General features: G+C 49.4%; 1 protein-coding gene across 5 annotated transcripts in view; it reads left to right on the top strand.

Moving 5' to 3' along the window:
- ENOSF1 (enolase superfamily member 1) overlaps positions 1-20587 on the top strand; it is an 831595-nt gene that overhangs the window by 266907 nt on the left and 544101 nt on the right. The gene's annotated exons all lie outside the window — the stretch shown is intronic.

A 20587-nucleotide genomic window follows, 5' to 3' on the forward strand; every position in this document is an offset into this window, starting at 1 on the left:
TGAAATCTCGTACTGCGTTTTGCAGTTCTCTAAAGTTCTGATCGGGGACTCTGGTTGGGAGTGCCGTAAAGAGGTACAGAAGCCTTGGCAGGACATTCATCTTTACCGCCGTCATCCGGCCATACCACGACAGGATCATCTTGTCCCATCTCCTCAGGTCAGATGTGATCCCTGCCATTATGGGGTCGTAGTTGGTGGCGGCGAGTTTTGAGAGGTCCCTAGTAAGCAGGACGCCCAGGTATCGTATGGAATCCTTCTCCAACGCAATCCCGTTGTACCTATCCAGGAGGTCAGACTCAGGGTCTTGGGCTCTCATTGGGAGTAGGACCGATTTCGTTGTGTTGATTTTCAGCCCAGAGAAACGCCCGAACGTGGCCAACAGGGACAACAAGGGGGGGGGAGCGAGGAGCCGGGATCTACTATGTAGGCTAAAATGTCGTCCGCAAACGGGGATAGCTTAAATTCTACCTCACCTCTCCTAATCCCCCTGATGTCCGGATGTGCTCTGATCGCTATGGCTAGTGGTTCCATCGTAAGGACGTATATCAAGGGGGAGAGAGGGCAGCCCTGTCTTGTTCCACGTGAGAGGGGGAGGGACTCTGACAACTTCCCGTTCACTTGGACCCTTGCTGTGGGGCTCTATAGAGTGCAGATATCCAGCTCCTAATGTGAGACCCGAAGCCCATTTTTTGGAGGAGGAGTTCCATGTATCTCCATTCAACCCTGTCGAAGGCTTTCTCTGAATCTAAGGAGAGGACACATGCCTCCAGATCAGATTCTTGGGCGTAGTGATACAGATCTAACGTTTTGCGAATGTTATCCGACCCCTGCCTTCCTCTTATGAAACCCACCTGATCCTCATGGACCAACTTCGGCATTATCCCTTCCATCCGCCTCTCCACCACCTTGGCCAGGATCTTTACGTCTATGTTTAACAATGATATAGGGCGGTAGGAAGAACACTCTGCGGGGTCCTTGCCCTCCTTAGGCAGCACTGCTATTAGGGCCCCCATCATGGATTCGGGGAGAATGCCCCCCTCCAACACTGAGTTGAAAACCCTCGCTAGGTACGGGGCTAGGGTGGAGCAGAACCTTTTGTAGAAATACACTGAAAAACCATCTTCCCCTGGGGAAGTCCCCACCTTCATACCGCTAATCACCCTGTCTATTTCCTCCTCGGTGACCGGGCCCTCCAACCCCTTCGACATCTCTCTCGTTAGGGCTGGAACTTGGATGGAGCTCAAGAAGGCCTCAATCTGGGCGTCGCCCCTTCAAATTCGGACGCATACAATTTTTCATAGTATTGGCGGAAGGCCTCTCCTATGTGGGGAGTATCATAACCCATTGACCCCTGGGCGTTCCTTACCGCCTTCACCATTCTACTTCTCTGGACCTCCCTCAGTTTCCAGGCCAAGATCTTGTCATCTTTATCCCCTTTGTCTAGTGTTTTTGCTTAACCAGCTGGCTCCTTTCTGTTTTGTGTAGGAGGAGGTCCTTCAGCTGGAGCCTGTAGTCCTCCAGGGCGGACACCAGATCGCGTTCAAGGAGCTGATCCGGAGGGCCCCCCGGCTGAAACTGGGCTATTTTTTCTCTCAAGGTCTTCTCCCAGGCCTCCCTCTCCCTTTTCTTCTGGGCGCCTATTTTATTGAGAACTCCCCTCAGGGTTGCCTTAAAGGCGTCCCACAATGTGTGTGTGCCAACCTCCCCGTTGTCATTTAGCTCAAAAAATTGCGTTATGGCATCTAGCACTTCCTGAGCATGGACCTCATCTTTTAATAGGGCATCGTTACACTTCCAGCGCCCTCTGCGGTCTTTTCGCCATCCCTCCGCTAAGGTGACACGGACCATGTCATGGTCCGACCAAAGGACCGGGTCGACCCTGTGGCCAGAGATATATGGGCAGAGGGTCTCGTCCACCAGGATGTAGTCAATTCTGGAGAACGAGGTGTGAATAGCAGAATAATATGTAAATGTGGGGACATCCGTCCTGGGGGTCGGGATTGTATCTACCAGGCCCAGCTCGAGGTTAACCCTCCGGAAGATTCACGCCATGGCTTTACCTGTGGGCCTAATGCTTTGGGGACCAACACGCTTTCTATCCATGGATGGGTCCAGGACCATGTTGAAGTCTCCCCCCCCCACTTCCACCGTGCCATGTACGGAAAGTTTAAGCCTGTCCCTCACTTCTTTCGAGAATTGAGCTTGACCCTCGTTCGGGCCGTACACCACTGCCAGAGTTAGGGGGGATGCCCTGTAGAGAACCCTTTACAAACAAGTAGCGGCCCTCGGGGTCCTTCAGTGTGGCCTCCTTTTCGAAGCCTACGACCCTCGCTACTAAGATGGCCACTCCCCTTTTCTTGGTCCTGTGAGATGCACAGAACACCTCTCCAATTCCTCCCCCCCTCATTTTGGGTTCCTTCCCCCGTGCCCAATGTGTCTCCTGCAGGAAGAGCAGGTCCAGTTTTGCCCTCCTGAATTCTCTACAAACCAGAGATCTCTTGGTGGGGGTGTTCAGACCCCGCACATTCAGGGTACCCACTCTCAGGGCCGGCAGATCATCAGCCATAATCTAGGTGTCCCTCCCTCCTGGTCATCGTCATCACATCGTCGCTCCCTTCTCGTTCCCTTTGTCTCGCTTCCTGATTTCTCTGGTTCCCCTTTCCTCCCTCCCGGGGGGTCCTAAAACTAACCCCCAACTGCCCCCCGAACTCTATCCCTAAAAGAACAACCCCAACCAACTTGTGAGCCCCCTGCCCCCTACCCGGCATCCAGCCAGTTAGTTCCGCCATTGCTGGCATTTGGCCGGACCCCCAACCTGCCCTCCTCGGCTAGGTCTTTAGTACAACGCTCATGTCTTTGAGCCCCCCTCCCCCTTCTGCCTTGTCGCATCAGTCACCCTCATTATACTTGCTGTTCAACGGGACTTTGCTTCCAGTGAAGCCTCGATGACTTCCATTTCCAGTACGCTGCTGATCGGGGGCGCCCCCCTTTGTCAGCCCTCCGAGTCGAAACGTTCTCCTTCCATTGCGGCCGGCGGAGTGTTCAATTTTTTTAATTTCCTCTAACTGGTTTTCCTTCTCCTGGAACCCGACTGGCCGGGATCGCCCCTATCGAGTGCCTCTGGGCCAACTGGGCCCCTCTGGGGGGTAGGTTCCGACAGATAATCCTGGATTTCTCCCTTTATGTCCTCTTCCGTAACCAGAAATGTTCGCTGGCCCATATATTCGAAGGCCAGGGAGAAGGGATACCCCCATCTTTAGCGCACCCCCTTCTCCTTTAGTAGTTGCGTTAGGGGGCGGCACATTCTGCATTTGGCCAGGGTGTAAGCGGAGAGGTACTGAAAAATGGTGATCTGGGCGTTGTTGTAGGTGATCACCCCCGCCTTCCTTGCTTCCTCCAGAACCTTAGTTTTTTCTGTGTAATAGTGGAACCGGGCCAGGACTGACCTGGGGCTCCCCGCCTTTCCCCCTGCCCTGTGCACCCGGTCAAACGTGAGTTCTGTTGTCATCCCCTCTGCAAACATGAGGGTAATAATGTCTCTCACCACTCAGATTAAATTAAGTCTCTCTCCGTTTCTCCCTCCGTTTCAGGAATCCCAAAAAATCTAAGGTTATTCCTCCTTTCCCTATTTTCATAGTCATCCATCTGCCTGGCTCTTTCCTCGTCCCTCTTCTCCAGAGCCGCAAGTCGCATATCAGTTTGAACCTCGTGGGATGCTGAAGACGACTGGTTGGTTTCCACTCGTAGAAGCCTGTCCTCGACCTTGTCCACCCTTTGGTCCATCTTTTCGAATTTGAGCGATATCTGATCGCATTTCCCTTATTTCCTGTACGAGAGAGGCGAAGCCTCTTTTCATCGCTGACGTGGACTGTGTTGAGGCCTCTAACTGGGCCATGTCCCCGGTGCGGGTAGGGCCGCTTATATTGCTCTCTGTTTCCTTGTAGCGGAAAGCCTGCAGGGCCTCTTGCCAGCTCATACGGTCTTCCGATGTGTCCGCCGCAGGGTCTGCCGCGGACCGGGTGCCAATTAAGGGGTCTCCTGCCGGCCCCAGCCTGTGGCAACCTGACTGGGGAGGCTCGGGGGAGCCCTTGGGGGGATTGGCACCCTCCTGTAGGGGGGGCAGCTTCCAGGCGGGCACACGCCCCACCAGCTCCGGATGGGGGCCTCTCACCTGGGTCTCCGCAATGTTGTCGATGTTCTTCAGGGCGGAGGGGCCGCCCTCTCCGTCCCACTGCCTCCGTCTGATGCCTTCAAATGTCAGGCGGGCACACGCCCTGGGGCTGGACCCAGGGGCCACCACCTGTTGGAGTCTGACACGGGAGATCACTGTCCTTCCACTGGCCTTTGGGGCGGGTGCAGGCCGCAGCGACTCTGGGGCCCCTCGGGCGGGGGGGGTCGCGCTCCCGCCTCAGCGACTGATGTGCTATGGTCCAATTCCACTGTGAGGGCCCTCCGCGGGTCGATGCGGCTGTTGATGGTTGCAAGGGGGCAGCGGGCGCGGTCCCACTTGGTCTGCGGCGTGGTGTGTTGCGGGGGCCCAACTCCCGTTCCGGGGTCTCTGCCCCGAAGTCGAGATCGTGTGCACCCCCTGCGAAGGCGGGGGAGCGGGTGGGCGAAAAAGGCTGGTTTTGCCGCCAAAACTCCCCCCGCTTCGGCGGGCCGCTCCTCCTCCTTTGGCACTGAGGCCGACGTTCACCTTGCCGCACCACCGTCACTGCTCGAACTCCGGCTCTCCGTGGTCCTCGAGCTTCGCTCTTTCGGGCGGGGGCGTCACGGGGGGGGGTCACCGGCTCGAATCCGCCAAGTGGGTCCGCCTGGGGATTCCGGGGGGGGGCACAATCCCCTTAAAAGGCCCAGCCTCAGCGGGAGCACGGCGTTCAGGCCGCCATTACCTGTGCGCCCCCTGGTGGCCTCCCCCACTCACAATTTTTAATGTCTTTTTAAACAGTTCCAGTGGACATCCCTCGCCCGGGTTTACCTTTGCCAACACACTGTTTCCCGGGACTTTAGACTTTGCCCCCTTCTCGTTAGCACCCCTCTTCTGGGGTTACTCTTGCCAAATTCACCTTTGTATTTACTTTTAATGTTCACAGGATTCACTTCCCTTTTACTTTCACCATGTTTGTAGATCAAAGTCTTTTGATTGTACAGGGATTTTGCTAGACCTCCTGTATGACCACTTTGACCTCTTTTGGTGGCTCTCCTACGGCCTTCTGGTTCCTGTAGTTTTAATCAGATGGGGATTGACCAGAGTGTCTCGAGTCAACACCCACATGGTGCCGGTTCCTTCTGCAGCTGGTCTCCTCTTTAACACTTTATGCAGTTCTTTGAACTTAGTTAAATTTTCCACTTTGCGACTTTCCTTCACCACAGCCCGGCTCTTATCAGCTCTTCCCTCGACTCACCGGCTGTGATGAACCGCTTGGCTTTCTACGTAACTGGAGTCAAGGCTGGAACCACGGTAGCAGGAGTTTCCCTTGCTCCCGCTTATCAGCGTCGACACGCTCTGTGTACCATTGACATCTTCTGCAAGACACTGTGCTATTGTTTGCGGTCTTTCTATTTCCATAATCGGATTCAGTGACCGCCAATTAACAGAAGGCAGACTACGTTCAATGCTGGAGGGAACAGAGAGAAATATGCTGCAGAGGGAGAAGTGAAAGCAGCATCAATGTGGTCGTGAGTGTGACACAGTCTGGGCAGTCCACTCTATTCTACACGTTTCCTGAACCAAGTCTTTCTACGCTGTTGGTTACTGCTGGAGGAGGAGCATAACAGTACTAAAGCACCTTCATACCGCGGAGCGGGCCGCGGAGTGTGGTCGTGAGTGTGACACAGTCTGGGCAGTCCGGGCATGGACGGGCGCTGGCCCCCGGAAGTGTCTTTTTATAGACCTTGCTCACCCTGCTATCCTGCTATCACTAGACGGAACCAGAGGACTATCGAATTGTGCACGGAGGTATGAGAAGAAATTCCTGACAAGGTAAGAGCTAAACAAAATCACTATTTGATTTGGCAGAAACACAGTCCTCAAAGAAATTCTGTAAGGAGCATAAGAAATTATGTGAATACAATAATTTGCTGCACATGAAGCTGTAGAACGCAGGTGGAGACTGCGGGCATCTTTGCCTTTGATCCACCAGCATCCAGCAATGCGCGCCTGAGAAGATTTGGACAAATACCAAATCGAAACACCCAATAGAAACAGAGTACCTAAAGAAACTCTGCTGGAAGCACAAGAAACTGTGCGATTACTAACAGTCACACACAAATCTGTAGAACGCAGGTGGAGACAGCGGGCATTGTTGCCTTTCACCCACCAGCATCCAGAACTGCGTCTGGGAAGACCTGGACAAATACACAGAAGCCTTACACACCCATACATGTTATAAGTAGATTCTGTAAGCACGCGTGGATATGCAAAGAAAAGCAAAACACTACATTTGAACTAGTGACCAGGGCTGCCGTGAATATGAACATCCCTGGGAAGCCAACGCGAAGCCCGACATGGACGGTGCTGGGCGGGGCGGTTGCTCCTCGGGCTGTTGTGGGTTTTTTTCTCGGAAGCGGTGGAGACTAGAGTAGAGAGTGACACGCGATACGTGGGTGCAACTACGAGGAGAGAAAGTAGGGCAAAGGTCGGTGGCGAATGGCCCCGCCCATTAGCAAAGCTCCTGCAGCTACAATTGAACAAGAGGAAAAGACGCGCACAGTAAAGCGCGAAAGAAAGAATGAATTGACCCCGCCTCAGACAAGGCTACAAAAAAAAGAGACTCCTGGCCAGAATGGTGAAACTTCAAACGCATATAAAAAGATGGAAAAAGAGCACACAGATGTGACCTCTCCATGTCATGGAAATGCGCCAAAAGAAAGCGAGCGCACCGAAACTTCAATCATAGATGCATTAACACCCTGCCAGAGACACACAATAAAAGAAAGGGGAATAAGCCTAATAGAAACATCAGATATAGCTACTGCAGACCATAACAACTTACCAAAAGAAGGCAAACTGAAGTCACAAATGCAGAGCACGCCGGTGCAAGGGAGGAAAAACGGGTTGGCAAGGGATCCAGAAAATAAATCTACAGACGACACAAGCACAATGCACAAAACATCACAACACCAAAGTGCTGAAACACAAGAGAACACCGACCAAGAGGAAATCGTGATAATGAGCAAATATGAAGAAAACAGAGTGAAGGAAAACGAAATGGCCGAATATGATCAAAAAGGGAGAAATGAAGAACACAATAACCTAAGGAATGACATAAAATCAATGTCAATCGAACATGTGGACAAACTCGCTGAAGTAGAAAAGAGGCGAAGAGAGACTTTAACAAAGCCAGAAGCAAGAGAACCGCGGGATCCCCCAAGTAGTAAACTGGAAAGGAATGAGTCATTTATGAGATTTACTAATGAAAAAGCACATTTCAAACAGCAAGATATGCCAACAAAAGAGAGAAAAGAACTAACCCAACAGGAAAAGGCAATAAAAGACCAAAGAAGATGGCAAGCCTTGTACGAGAGCCGAAGGCACTTGCTACAACCTATAAAAACAAACACTGAGCAGATGAATCCCAAAGCAGCGAGACTGTCACTAGACATAACAGAAATTGAAAATCTCATGAGAAATCATGAAAAAAGAAGAGAAGTTTTTGGAAATATATATCCCCCGGCACAGAGTGAAGATAGAGAAGTACTCACTCACAAGCGACTGAACAAAAAAAGAACAATCTCAGAATGAACAAAACATCAAAAGCAATGACAGAAAACAGCATCACATGCATGATATGCATGCTGAACACAATGAAAAGCCCAACCAAGAAGACGAGTCCTCAGACAACAAATGTAGATGCAAATCTATCCACAATCTGGAAATGGCTTCAATCCCAACGTCAATGCTAGACTTACAAAATATGTTATTAGCAACCATATCACAGTCATTGATTCATATATGAAATTACAAGAAGCACTAATGGAGACAATTAAGGATCAAACAACCCTACTCGTACTAATACATTCCAAACAAATCTTTTTAGAATCATGTACGAATAAAATACAAGAGCGACTGGAGTTGGAAACCCAAGCTAGCCATATGTGGCAAACGAGATTATTTGATATTGCACGGAGCGACAGAGCCAAAAAAACTGTGCTGACACATGCTCTGATCAAAATGATGACCTCAAATAACAAACAGGAAACTACTACGTAAGAACTGCCAAATCAAATACTACGAAATGAGCCAATACAACCTCAGAGAAACATAAACAACCAAGGACCAAATAAGAATAATAAAAGGGAGGAAAGAGCCCCCAGTGAAAAGAGAAATACATATCTTTGTGTAGAAGAGAACTTCATTGATTTGAGAGAAGAAGAGATTCCCACAGCAAAAGCTGACATAGTAGGGATGAAACCAAAAGATGACCACAGCTCTATAAAGAATAACAACAAAACTAAAACGAACCAGAAAGGGCCTGAAGCATAGGGGATCTTTACAAAGGTAAACAAGACAATAGTAATCAAAGAACCCACAAAAAAGGGGAGTAATACCCAAAAACAAAAGACAAAGAGGATCTCGCGCCTTTTTGAGAAATTTGACAATTCAAACAAAAGAGAAACTACAAATAGAGCAAAAGAAAAAGCAAGTGAGGCAAAAAAAAAATCACAACAGGAAAAAACCAATGCAGCAACACCACAAGTGAAAGCGCGAACTCCCGACTGTCGTACTGAAGAGAGAACAATAGATGAATTGATGGAGCTTTCAGTATATATGGAAGAAACGATCGACCAGTCTGAGGAAGCGCAAATCCAAATGAGTGAAGAATCCATGATCATCCTGGATCAATACGACGAAGATATTACCCAAGAGAGTACAAGGCTAGATCTGACATTGGAAGAAATATCGAATTTGGATTTAGAAGACCACTCATCCCAAATGACAGATGAAAATGAAACAACAAAGGAAGAATACTACCCGAAAGAGATGCAACTGCTTGCAGAGAGCCATTTAAATAATAAGAGCCGGAACAACATAGACAAAGGAGATCTGGAAAACGCAATAAAATTACCAATTTTTGTCAACCCGCAAAACAAAAATAAAAAAAAGGAACAATGCATAAAATTACAAAGAGTAGCAATGAAAAGTGACAATTTGATAATGAACCGTTCGAATGTGCTGTGGCTAATACAGGCAATACCTAATATGAAAGAAATAACAACAAAAGACATAGACACTATACAATTTTTGGAGGAGACAATAATGGATCAAGTATGGATAAAATTTACCACAGAAAAAATGCTTGACAAAATGATGGAAAATAAGTCCATATTTTCCGACAACTGGGATTTGAAATAACTGATTGATGAAACAAAAAGCACAGAAATGAAAAAAGAAGAGATGATGCCAAAGCAAGGGCAAAATAATTCCAAAGAATGTGAACAACAATTCTGATGACCATCATAATATTAGACCTGAGCATGATAGAATGAGAAGAACGCAAGAGAATGAGGAAAGTGTAGAAAAACATTTCCAAAATAGTTATGAAATATGCATGAAATATGGAATCTGGAGACAAATGGATGACACACCATTAGAACACCAAGAAATGTACAAACAATGAAGATAACGATCAAAAACAGAGAACAAATCAAATATTTTGTTATGCTCATGGAACACGCAGGGGCATAGACACTTATTTGGCATAATAGACCAGAATCTACATACATCTGACTTAATATGTATACAAGAATTGTGGCTAACAATGCAACCAATATGTGACGACTACACAGTGTTAATGAATCCTGCCATTCAAGGGAGAAAAGGTCGCTCGTCGGCTGGACTCTTGACCGTGATCAAAAACGGAAGAAATATTGACATGATAGAATCTGAAAACCTCAACCCTTGGGCACAAGTAACGATAATTAAACACAAAAACGAATGTACAGATATAGCGAGACTGACGATCTACCCTCCGAAAGATGAAATATGGGGAATAATGAATGTGGAATCCAACTGGTGCAACAGAGGAATCCTTTATAGATACCGTATTCTCTGCAATTGACCAAGCCAAAGAAAAATACAAAGAAATGGAGTTCATAATTTGCAGAGACTTAAATATTCATCTTTTCGACGACAAAGGCAAGGAAATAGACGAGAGTAATTTACAGCCCCGAGCCAAAAACTGGATTAAAGAAGTAGCCAACAGAAACATGCAAAGGTCAGACTGCTATGATACAATCTCAGGATGAGTGATGGAAACCTGGGCAAGAGGGAAATCATATGCAACAATTGATTTCATCTTCATGATGAAAAGAATATATGACGAAATCTGTTATAACCAAAACATCAAATCTGACAACAGTGACCATTATATATTGCTAAGAGCATGGAATATTGAACATCAAACAAATGAAAAAAGTCTGTTACCAGAAATGGAGATAAACAACGGAAGGAACAGACTAGTGATCAGACAAAACATGATAAAAAAACTTCCAAACAGAATGATAAAATCGACTCTAGAAGATGTTCAAAAAATCAATTACGAATGGTTGCTTTATCCATTCAAGCAACAGAATAGAACAAACCAGGAACATACATCAAAAAATCATCCACATGCTTATAATCCTAAAGTAGTAAAAAAAAAAGGAATTGAGACAGAAGATAAAATTGATAAAGCAAAATTCGAGCGACAAACACAAACAAATCAAATTGGTAAAACAACACAAAAATTGGATGAGGAATAACAGAAATCTAATCATGCAACAAGATGCAAAGAAGATGTTGCAAGCACTGAAGAATAGAAACACGAGGCAATTATGGTCTCTACTACATGGCCAAACTAATACCCAAGATGCGATGACTGCTGATGTCCCTGAGGCGAGCTGGATGACATACTTTACAGAGCTCTATGGACAAATACAAGACCCGAATGGAAAAGCACAGATAGCGAAGAACACAACATGGTAATGGGAAAGGGAGCCTGAGGATATACAGAAAGCAATACAGAGCCTAAATGCCTCCAGAGCGCCAGGTCCTGATGGCTTATCAAATATGATAATTAAACAAAACCCAGGGCCCTGGGGAGCAATATGCAACACCATATTTAAGCTAATCCAGAAGACCAAGACGATCCCAACAACATGGCACCAAGCCACTATAATCCCAATATTCAAGCATGAGTCATGTAAGGAACCGAGAAACTACCGTCCCCTGGCACTACTAGATCCTCTGGGGAAGATATTTGCAGATTTCGTGAAAACAATAGGGACAAATATCAACCTATTTCTACTGAATCTACTCAAGCACAAAGCTATAAGAACAAGGACACAGATCTATGCAGCATTCGTGGACTTAAAACTAGCATTTGACTCGGTAAACAGAAATAACCTTTGGAAAAAATTGAACACATGGGCCTGCCCGAGTAACATCATTGAACCTATCATACTATTATACGAAAACACTACCATAAGAATCAGAATGTCCAAGGATGGAATACTCACGGAACAGATCGAGACATGGAATGGCTTGAAAGAAGGCTGCCCTTTAGCAGCCACCCTTTTCCATCTATGTACGGCCGATCTAGAAGCAAATATTTACACGCTGCTAATGAATCCACCAAAAATAAAAAACACTGCAATACCATGCATCATGTATGCAGATGATATTGTAATATTGGGAAAAAATCCCAGAGGATTGCAGATTGCACTTCAGAAATTAGAAGAATATATGAAGTAAAATCAACTAGAAATGTTCAAGAAACAAAAATCATGCCCCTAAAAGAAAGGAACATCTGACTCATACCACATTGGAAAGGAAAAAGTAGAGCAAGTAAAGAGGATCAAATATCTAGGGGTATGGATATCCCAATCACCAACTGAGAAAGAATGGTCTCAACATCTTAAAGCCAAAGCATTATCACTAGCGCGCCAGGGCAAAATACTCCATCGGAAATATGGAAAATTCTCTTTGACCCCTGTAGTAATATTCTACAAACAGAAAGTCACAGCAATTCTGGCATAGGGAGCAGAGGCTATGATACACATTCCCAATAACACATGGACACAAATAGAGGGAAGTTTTTGGAGGAAAGTACTAAACCTACCCACATCGTTTCCCATGCCTCAAATCCGAGCAGAATTTTCTCTCCAGTCCCTGACATCCATTGTTGAGTAGAAACAATTCCATTTATATCCAAAAATCATGAGCGAAACATATGCGCCTCCACTGGAAATCTTGAGAGAGAAGAAATCCGAAAGCAACGAAAAAGCTCTAGACATCTGGAAAAAAGCGGTAGATGCAAAAAGAGAAGCACAAGGCATCTCCCTAGACATGCTGCTGAAAAGACCACAAAAAGCGAAAACGAGAGTTACAGAGAATGATTGGATACAAACGAATAAGATCAAAGCCAATTACCATCACGACATACCATGCAAATTAGATGCAAGAGCTATCAATAAACTACCAAGGTATTTGAAGATCTTCCCATCACCCAAGATCAGAGACACTTATTTGAGGCTGCGGTTAAACATTTTACCGACACGGGAAATAATGGCAGCAAGGAAACAGATTCCCGGTACTCAAAAATATTGCCGATTTTGTAAAGAGGAAGCGGTAATTGAAAGTCTACACCATATCATTATGATATGCCCTGCACTAACAGAAAAAAGAAACCTATCTAGAGGATGGTTTCTCAACAATCAAGCGCCACTCTCGCCTGAAGATAGATGGAACCTACTGATAGCAGGAAATGAGAAAAAAAACAATATTCGCCCAGATATCTTTTTGGAACAACATAATGGAAAACAGCCAATCTGGATGAGGAAGATAATGGACAAGGAGATAAAGGACAAATAACAGAAAATAACATCGGAGAAAGGCAAAGATGAAAGACTAGTATGAAATTGAAATCAAGTAGAAAAAGATATGTATGATAAGACAATAAGATAAAAGGTTTGATCTGTAAGCCAAAACATTATATATAAAAAAATAAAAAAATGTTTGCGCTCTTAGGCTCTCTTCCACAAAGGTTCTGCGGACCTGGAACAAAAGGGGCGATGTCTCTTCTCTTCTCACACCCTCTCACTTCCTGCTGCCTTCCTCCTTCTCTTGAACTGCGGCACCTGATTAGCCGTATCTTTGTGCTGTCTGCCGTGCTCATACTGTGCTCTTTTGCTCCACCTTTTATCCCTGTAGGGAAGGGAAGGGTCCGTCAGGTGTGTGGAATTCTGATCAATTGCCTGACTTTGCCTGACCCTTGTATTGGGACATGTCGAAAAGGGAGGAGGGCAGTGGTTTTGAACATCCTACCTGGTAGGATGGGGAAAAGGTGTGGAAAGAAGGGGGATACCGCATCTCTCCCATTGGTGTCTTACTCCAACAGGACCCCCATCCAGATAATCCTCCCTCACTGGTCCACCCCCAAGAACTGGATCCAATAGCAATGGCCTTGTCCTAGCCACCTGGATGACGGATCCCTGGGGTCTAGCCAGGGAGTCAACTTCAGGTTTCTCACAAGATGCAGCCGGTGAAAGCCCACCGTCTGTGGATGGGGTGGCAAAGAAACCCTCGGGCCGCTGCACACTTTTGGCCCAGGTGAAGATTAGTGTAGCTCTGCATGCTGGCCGGAGCCCTAAAGAGTGCACGGCCTGCTCCTTGCAGTGCGCTGGCACAGAGAAAATAGGGGGTGGGTTAACGGGTCATCTACATGCTGGAAACACAGTGGTGAATGACTGCAACGTCTCCATGACAACAGTGATCCTGCTGGAAGAAACAAGGTGCTGCAGTGAGTGTGGCAGCCTCCTCTGGGCATGTAGAAGCCATGAAGGGAAATAAGGGCAGCGCGGGTCATGGCAGTGATTGAGGTGGCCCCATGTGGCAGACAGGGCTGCCTAAAGCGCATTGACTTGGGCGTGGGCCACAGTGGATGTGATGGGACCCCATGTGATGGAGGTGCCACCACCAATGAAAGACAAATGACCGAGGTGTGTCGGCCCCATTTCACAGCATTGGGTCCTACCTGCTTCACCAAAGACAGCACTGCACAGAAGGAACAAGTTACTTACCTGTAACTGTTGTTCTCCAGCATGGGTCTGGCATGGATTCAGATGCTCATGAATATTCCCCGTCGTCAGGCTGGGAACGCTCGGTAAAGAAAAAATCAGTTTCATTTTCGTTTCTGAACTGTCTTTCTACTAAAAACCAATCACTGGTCTCTGGGCCATACTGCCCCCAGCCAATGACTGCCCTCTACCTAAGCCCCTCCTCTGAGAGCCATCTTCAGATTTGGTAGCACGTAAAGTAGCAGTATAGGACCAAGAGAAGAGCTGCAGAGGGGTAGGCAGGAGGGTTTGCATGTGAATCCATGCCAGACCCATGCTGGAGAGCAACAGTTCCTTCTCCAGCATTGGGTCTGGCATGGATTCACATGCTCATGAATAAAAGAATGCATAGCAGTACACACATGCGCAACCACGGGAGGTGGTAAGGCTCAACATTAAGCATTTCAACAACTCATTATGAAGCATCTTTTACCTCCTCACCAGGCTCACCTTCAAGCGAACAGGTTGCGCAGCACTGCTTGGCCGACACTATTCCTCCCTGGAATCCCCGGTCAACGCAGTAGAATTTCGTGAAGGTGTGCGTCGACCTCCACGTAGCAGCCCTGCATATGTCTTGCAGGGGCACACCAGACAGGAACGCCGTTGTTGCAGCGATCGCTCTGGTCGAATGGGCTCTCGGACGGCCAGGCAACAGACGGTTTGCCAATCGATGACAGTTTGTGATGCAGCCGGAGAGCAACCTGGAAATGGAAGCCTTGGATAGGGACTTGCCTTGGTTCACAGGGCCAAAGTTTACAAACAGCTGTGATGTCTTCCGTAAACTCTTTGTGCAGTCCACGTAGAACTTCAGCGCTCTAGTCCCATCCAGCGAGTGCAAAGTCCTCTCTGCTGGTGACGAAGGCGACGGGAAGAAAACAGGTAACACCAAGGTTCCTTGTGATGGAATTCTGACGGCACCTTGGGCATGAAGGAGGGGTGCGTCCTCAGCACGACCCTTGTTCTCTGGAATGTCAAGTATGGAGGCTTACAGGCGAGGGCCTGGGTCTCTCCCACTCGTCATGCGGAGAAGATGGCCACCAGAAACGCTGTCTTCCACGATAGGAATTTCAGAGGCGCTGAATGCAGAGGCTTGAACGGAGGACCCATGAGCATAATCAGCACCACATTGAGCTCCCATGCCGGGGCCGGAGCCTTCACCGGCGGGAACAAGCGGATAAGTCCTTACATGAACTCCTTAACCAGGCAATGCGACCACAGCGACGACCGCCCCGAAGTTCTGGTGTAGGGGGAGATAGCCGCCAGATGGATCTTTATAGAAGCGTGCGCCAGCCCCACCTTGGCCAGCGACAGCATGTATGGCAGCACTTGAGGGGCTGTAATCTGTAGAGGGTTTATCTTCTGTGCACGGCACCAGACGGTGAACCTCTTCCATTAATGTCCTTAGCACTTAAGAGTCGAAGAAGCCCTGGCCTTGGCAAGTACCTCCTTACAGTCTGCCGGGATCTTGTATCCTCCAAACTCTAGTGCTGCAGGAGCCAGGCCTGCAGGTTCAGCGACCCCGGGTTGTGGTGCAGAATCATGCCTCCTTCCCTGGCGAGAAGATCTGTGTCCGCCGGAAGCATGACTGGAGGGGACGCTATCTGCCTCGGGACCGTATGCTTTGACTGATGAGTCGCAGAAGCAACGGCAACGGTAGGAACGCATAGAGAAACAGGCCATCCCAGGGGAATGAGAACGCATCCCCCATGCTCCCCGGCTGGGGAAACCTGCTGGCAAACCTCTGGCACTTGCTGTTCATCTCTGTCGCAAACAGATCGAGCTGGGGATTGCCCCATCGTCGAAACAGTAGGTCCACCTGATCCTCCCGAAGCTCCCACTCGTGGCAAGAGCGCAGCTCCCGGCTGAGTGAGTCAGCAACAGTGTTCTTCACTCCTGCCAGATGAAAGGGTACCAGGAGCATCCTCTGGTTGACAGCCCAGTGTCATAGGTCCTGCGCTTCCTTGGAGAGAGCTGGGGTTCTGGTGCCCCGCCTGCTTCCAAATGTAGAACATTGTGGTGGTGCTGTCGGTGAAGACCCGCACCACCTTGTCCTTGAGGGATGGAAGGAATGACTTGAGGGCCCATAACACAGCTTGGAGCTCTAGGACGTTGATGTGCAACGACTTCTCCTCTGGGAGCCACAGGCCTCTTGTGTGGAGATTTCCGGGATGTGCGCCCCATCCCTCCAGGGAGGCGTCTGTCGTCACCTTCTCCTGATGCGCTGGGGTTTGAAAGTCTGTGCCCGCCGCGAGATGCGCGGACACCCCACCACCGAATCGCTCGACGGAATGTCTCGTTGAGGGCGATCTTGTCCTCGAAGCTTCCCACCACTTGCATCCAACGGGCGTCGGACTCCTGCAGCGGCCGCATCCGCAGCCTGCACAACCGAACGAGGTAGATGCATGACATCATGTAGAGCAAGGACTTGATGGACCTCACCCGGCCAACTTCCATGGTCAACAGCCGTCGTACCTTGCCCAGGATGGCTTTTATCCTGTCCTCCGACGATGAAGCTAGGCACCCCACTGTTTTGAGTCTGGCTCCCAGGAACCAAGCATCTTGCGATGGCTCCAAGTAGGACTTTGCATAGTTTATCGAGAACCCCAGTTCCGTGAGCAGGCAGACGGTCCTCGCTGTGTGCTCGATGGCGAGTTCCCTTGACTTCACTCGGATGAGACAATCGTCTAGATAGGGGTAGACGTGGATCCCCTGCAGGCATAGCCGCGCCGCCACCGGTGCCAGGCACTTGGTGAAGACTCTTGGGGCCGACTTCAAACCGAAGGGAAGGGCGTTGAATTGATAGTGCTGCCCTTGGACCACGAAGCGCAGAAACTTTCGATGCCCCTTGTGTATGGGGATGTGGAAATAAGCATGCTCCAAGTCCAGCGACGACAGGAAGTCTCCCTCCTCCAGCTGTCCCATCACGTGCTGAAGGGTGACCATCCGGAACTTCTGGGATTTGATGTAAATGTTGAGGCGACAGAGGTCTAGAATAGGTCGCCAACCGCTGGTCTTCTTTCGGATGAGGAAGTACCGCGGGTATACTCCGGAGCCCCGGAGCCTCTTCGGGACGAGTTCTATTGCGTCCTTTTTCAGCATTACTCATACCTCTAGAAGCAGTTGAGGAATGTGGTTTTCTTTACTGTCCACAGGTGGAAAATGGGGACACTTCCTTTGGAACTCCAGGGTGTGTCCGTGGGCCAGGGCATCCAGCAACCAACGGTCGGTGGAGATGGACTTCCACACGCTGATGAAATTCGCCAGCTGGTCTTACCACCTTGGGCCCCTTGGCGATGACGACGATTTCCTTTGGCCTTGCTGCGGCCTCTGTAGGCAGAAGAGCTGCCACTGAATCCTTTGGAGGCCTCCTGCGACTTGCCTCCGGAGGACCGAAAGGACGGCCGTCATTGCTGGAGTGTGCCCAAGGCACGGGCCATCTCTGTGTCTGCCTTGATGGCCTGCAATGACTCGTCCACCGCCTTGCCGAACAAGTTGTCCCCGTCAAAGGGCATGCCCAGTACCCTCACCTTGACTTCCTGGCGGAAGTTGGTGGCCCTGAGCCAACCATGCCGGCGAAGGCTAATGCCGTTGCCCATCTGGCGGAACCCAATGTCGGCGATGTCTGTGGCCACTGATGGCATGGTCCGAAGCCACCTCACCTTCTTGTAGGATTTCAACGGCCTCTGCCCTCTTGTCGTCTGGGAGGAATTCAGGAGAGGGGCGATTTTAAACCACAGCTCCCTATGGTAGTGGGCCACGATAGCGAGAGCGTTGGCCGCCTTAATGGTCGTTGCCGCCGACGAGATGACCCGTCGTCCCATGGCATCCAGCTTCTTCCCCTCGCCGTCCGGTGGGGAAGTGGAAGCCGATGCTGTCGACCCTTTAGATTTCTTCCTGGCCGCCGCATAGACCACTGAGTCCGGGGACGGCTGTGCTCTGAGGCACATTGGTGCAGAGTCTGGAACCCGGTATTTCTTCTCGTACCGGTCTCTCTTTGCCGGGGTCGAGGATGGGTTCTTCAGGAGGAACAGCCCTTCGTCCCAGATGTTGTCCAACAGCGGGACCGAGAGCACGGTCTTCCTCTTGGCCTCTCGTCGCTGATAAAGGAAACCCTCCTTCTTTTCCTCAGGGTTGAGCTGAAACAGCTCAGAGGCCCTAGACATCATGACGTGGAAGGATCCGATCTCATCGGGGGGAGAAGCCCTGGGTACCGGCGACGGGAGATCAGCTCGGTTGCCGGCGTCCGTACCCTTCGTCGCCGTATCTGGCTCCGTCTCGTCACTCGGCAGAGGGGATGGAGGGAAGGGGTGGTATGGTGGAGGAGGATGGACTCGTCTCCTCTTATCTGGTGGATCCTCTGATGGTCCAGGCGCCGATTGCCCGTCGGCGTGGGCAGCCTTGTCCGTATCTCCGTGCACAGGATGTGCAGAGCTTGTAGGATGTCCTCTGACCTGTCCGTCGGTGGTGGAGGCAGTTGCGACGGGAGTGGTGTGGGGTACGGTTCCTCCCCACCCTGCCGTTCCTCGTCGCTCTCCCCATCTGCCTCGTCAGGGTCCTTCCCGTAGGGCCCAGCCTCAACGCCCTTCTTCTCAGGCATTGTCGGGCCTGAAAGCTCCTCCTCAGAAGAGATCTCCAAGTCTCGCTGGACCACTGTGCCCCCCCCTTCTTCTCGGTCAGGGGCGATGGTCTCGGGGAGATGAGCGTCATCTTCACGGGAGTTGTCTCAATGGGCATGAATGATGATTCCATCCGGGTGGGCAAGGAAACTCCCTCAATAGACGCTTCGCCCTGGTGAACCTGGGCCTTCACAACCTTAGGCGCATCTGAGGCCTTTACTGTGGGGAGAGGGTCAGCACCTCGCTCCCCCTTGGCTTTCTCTGTCGGAGACGATGTGCCTTCTCCCAGCTACAGGAGAGGGGACCCAAGGAGGCTTCTCAAGATGAAGCCTCCCCCTTTCCTCCAAGTTGACTGTTGAGTGCACCCTCCTACCTGGTTGTATAAGGCTCAAGCTCACTACTTTATCTGTCTCCGTTCAACAACCTTCACATCTCCAACCACCCATGTGTGCCACTATCCTTGTGTACACTCTAGGAACTCTGGCTACATCAAAGTCTCTCAGACCGTGCCACCTTTTGGGAAGGGTACTGGTCGTCGCCTCTGCACAAGCCTTACAGGTCTTATCACATGGTAAGGTATTGCTGACAATTTAACAGCCCTCTGGAAGGTTTTGACTGGAACAATGGCAAACAGCTCATTTAAATAGTGTAGGAATTTCCAAGCTAATAATACCTTAGCGGTGGTCTGCAGGCTTCACTGACAAACAGTTGTCTTCCACCAGATTTTCAAGTAGATGTCGGTATATATTAGGGACCCTGCATCAAGATTCTTTGGGTAGCCAGTGAGGCTGTGCCACTTGACTGGTCACTAGGTCCTGTGCGGCCCCATCAATTAGGATGTTTTGACCATGGATCACTTCCTGTCTTTTAAATGTCTTGTGAATGTATTTGTGTGGTTTCAAAACATTTTTATTTCTTTGTGAAACAAATACACAGAGCTTATATGTTTGCAAAGATTTGTTATAGAGAACACTGTGAGAAACCTGTAGGTTTCTCACCCGATTGTCCCCGGAGATCTGTCATCCAGGTGGCCAGGACACGGCCATCGCTATTGGATCCAGTTCCTGGAGGTGGACCAGTGGGAGATGATCACCTGGATGATGGGTCTTCGGGGAGTGGAAGTGGGATGCCAAAGTTTGAGACGTGGTATCCACTTCTTTGTAACACCTTTTCCCCATCCTACCACGTAGGATATTTAGAAGCTCTACCCTTGTCCCCTTTTCCGACACAAACACTTTCTTACACAAAGACAATGGACTAACACCAGAGCCGTTTACCTGACATGTCTCAATACAAGGGTCAGGCAGAATCCGTCAATTGACAGTAACCACGCACACCTGATAGCCCTTTACCTTCCCCACAGGGATTAAAGACGGAGCGCATGACGAGCAAGGCGGAACAAAAAAAGGAAGCTGCTATTTAGGACCAGCACGAGAGGGACTTCCTCTTGGCCTTTTAAACTCAGACCAGCGAAGCCTCCGAAAATAGAATCACAAGACCGGGGAGTACATGGCGTATGGTGTGACCGGTGTCAACGGTGCACGGGGGCCTCCCGCATTGATAACCCAGGTGGGGGGGCACGCTGGCTACCGTGGTACCATCCTTGACTCCAGAAGCAAGACAAGCCAAAGGGTCCAGCACAGCCAGTGAGTCAGAGAAAGCTGATAGCAAACCGAACTGTGTTGAGCCCAAGGTTGCTAGTGGCAACATTATATGAACGCAAGGAACTTGGGAACAAAAAACTTGTGTGTGTTTGAACTTTTGGGAAAAACCCAGAGATGGGCCAGCTGCAGAGTGGTCAGGCACCACAGGAGGGCTCATTTGAAGGACTCTAACTGGCCCCTTTGTTTTGTGTAGAATCTACAAGTACCAGA

This window comes from Ambystoma mexicanum, chromosome 5q (genome assembly GCF_040938575.1).
Source record: "Ambystoma mexicanum isolate Mex_15411 chromosome 5q, UKY_AmexF1_1, whole genome shotgun sequence".
In the NCBI taxonomy this organism is placed as follows: Eukaryota; Metazoa; Chordata; class Amphibia; order Caudata; family Ambystomatidae; genus Ambystoma; species Ambystoma mexicanum.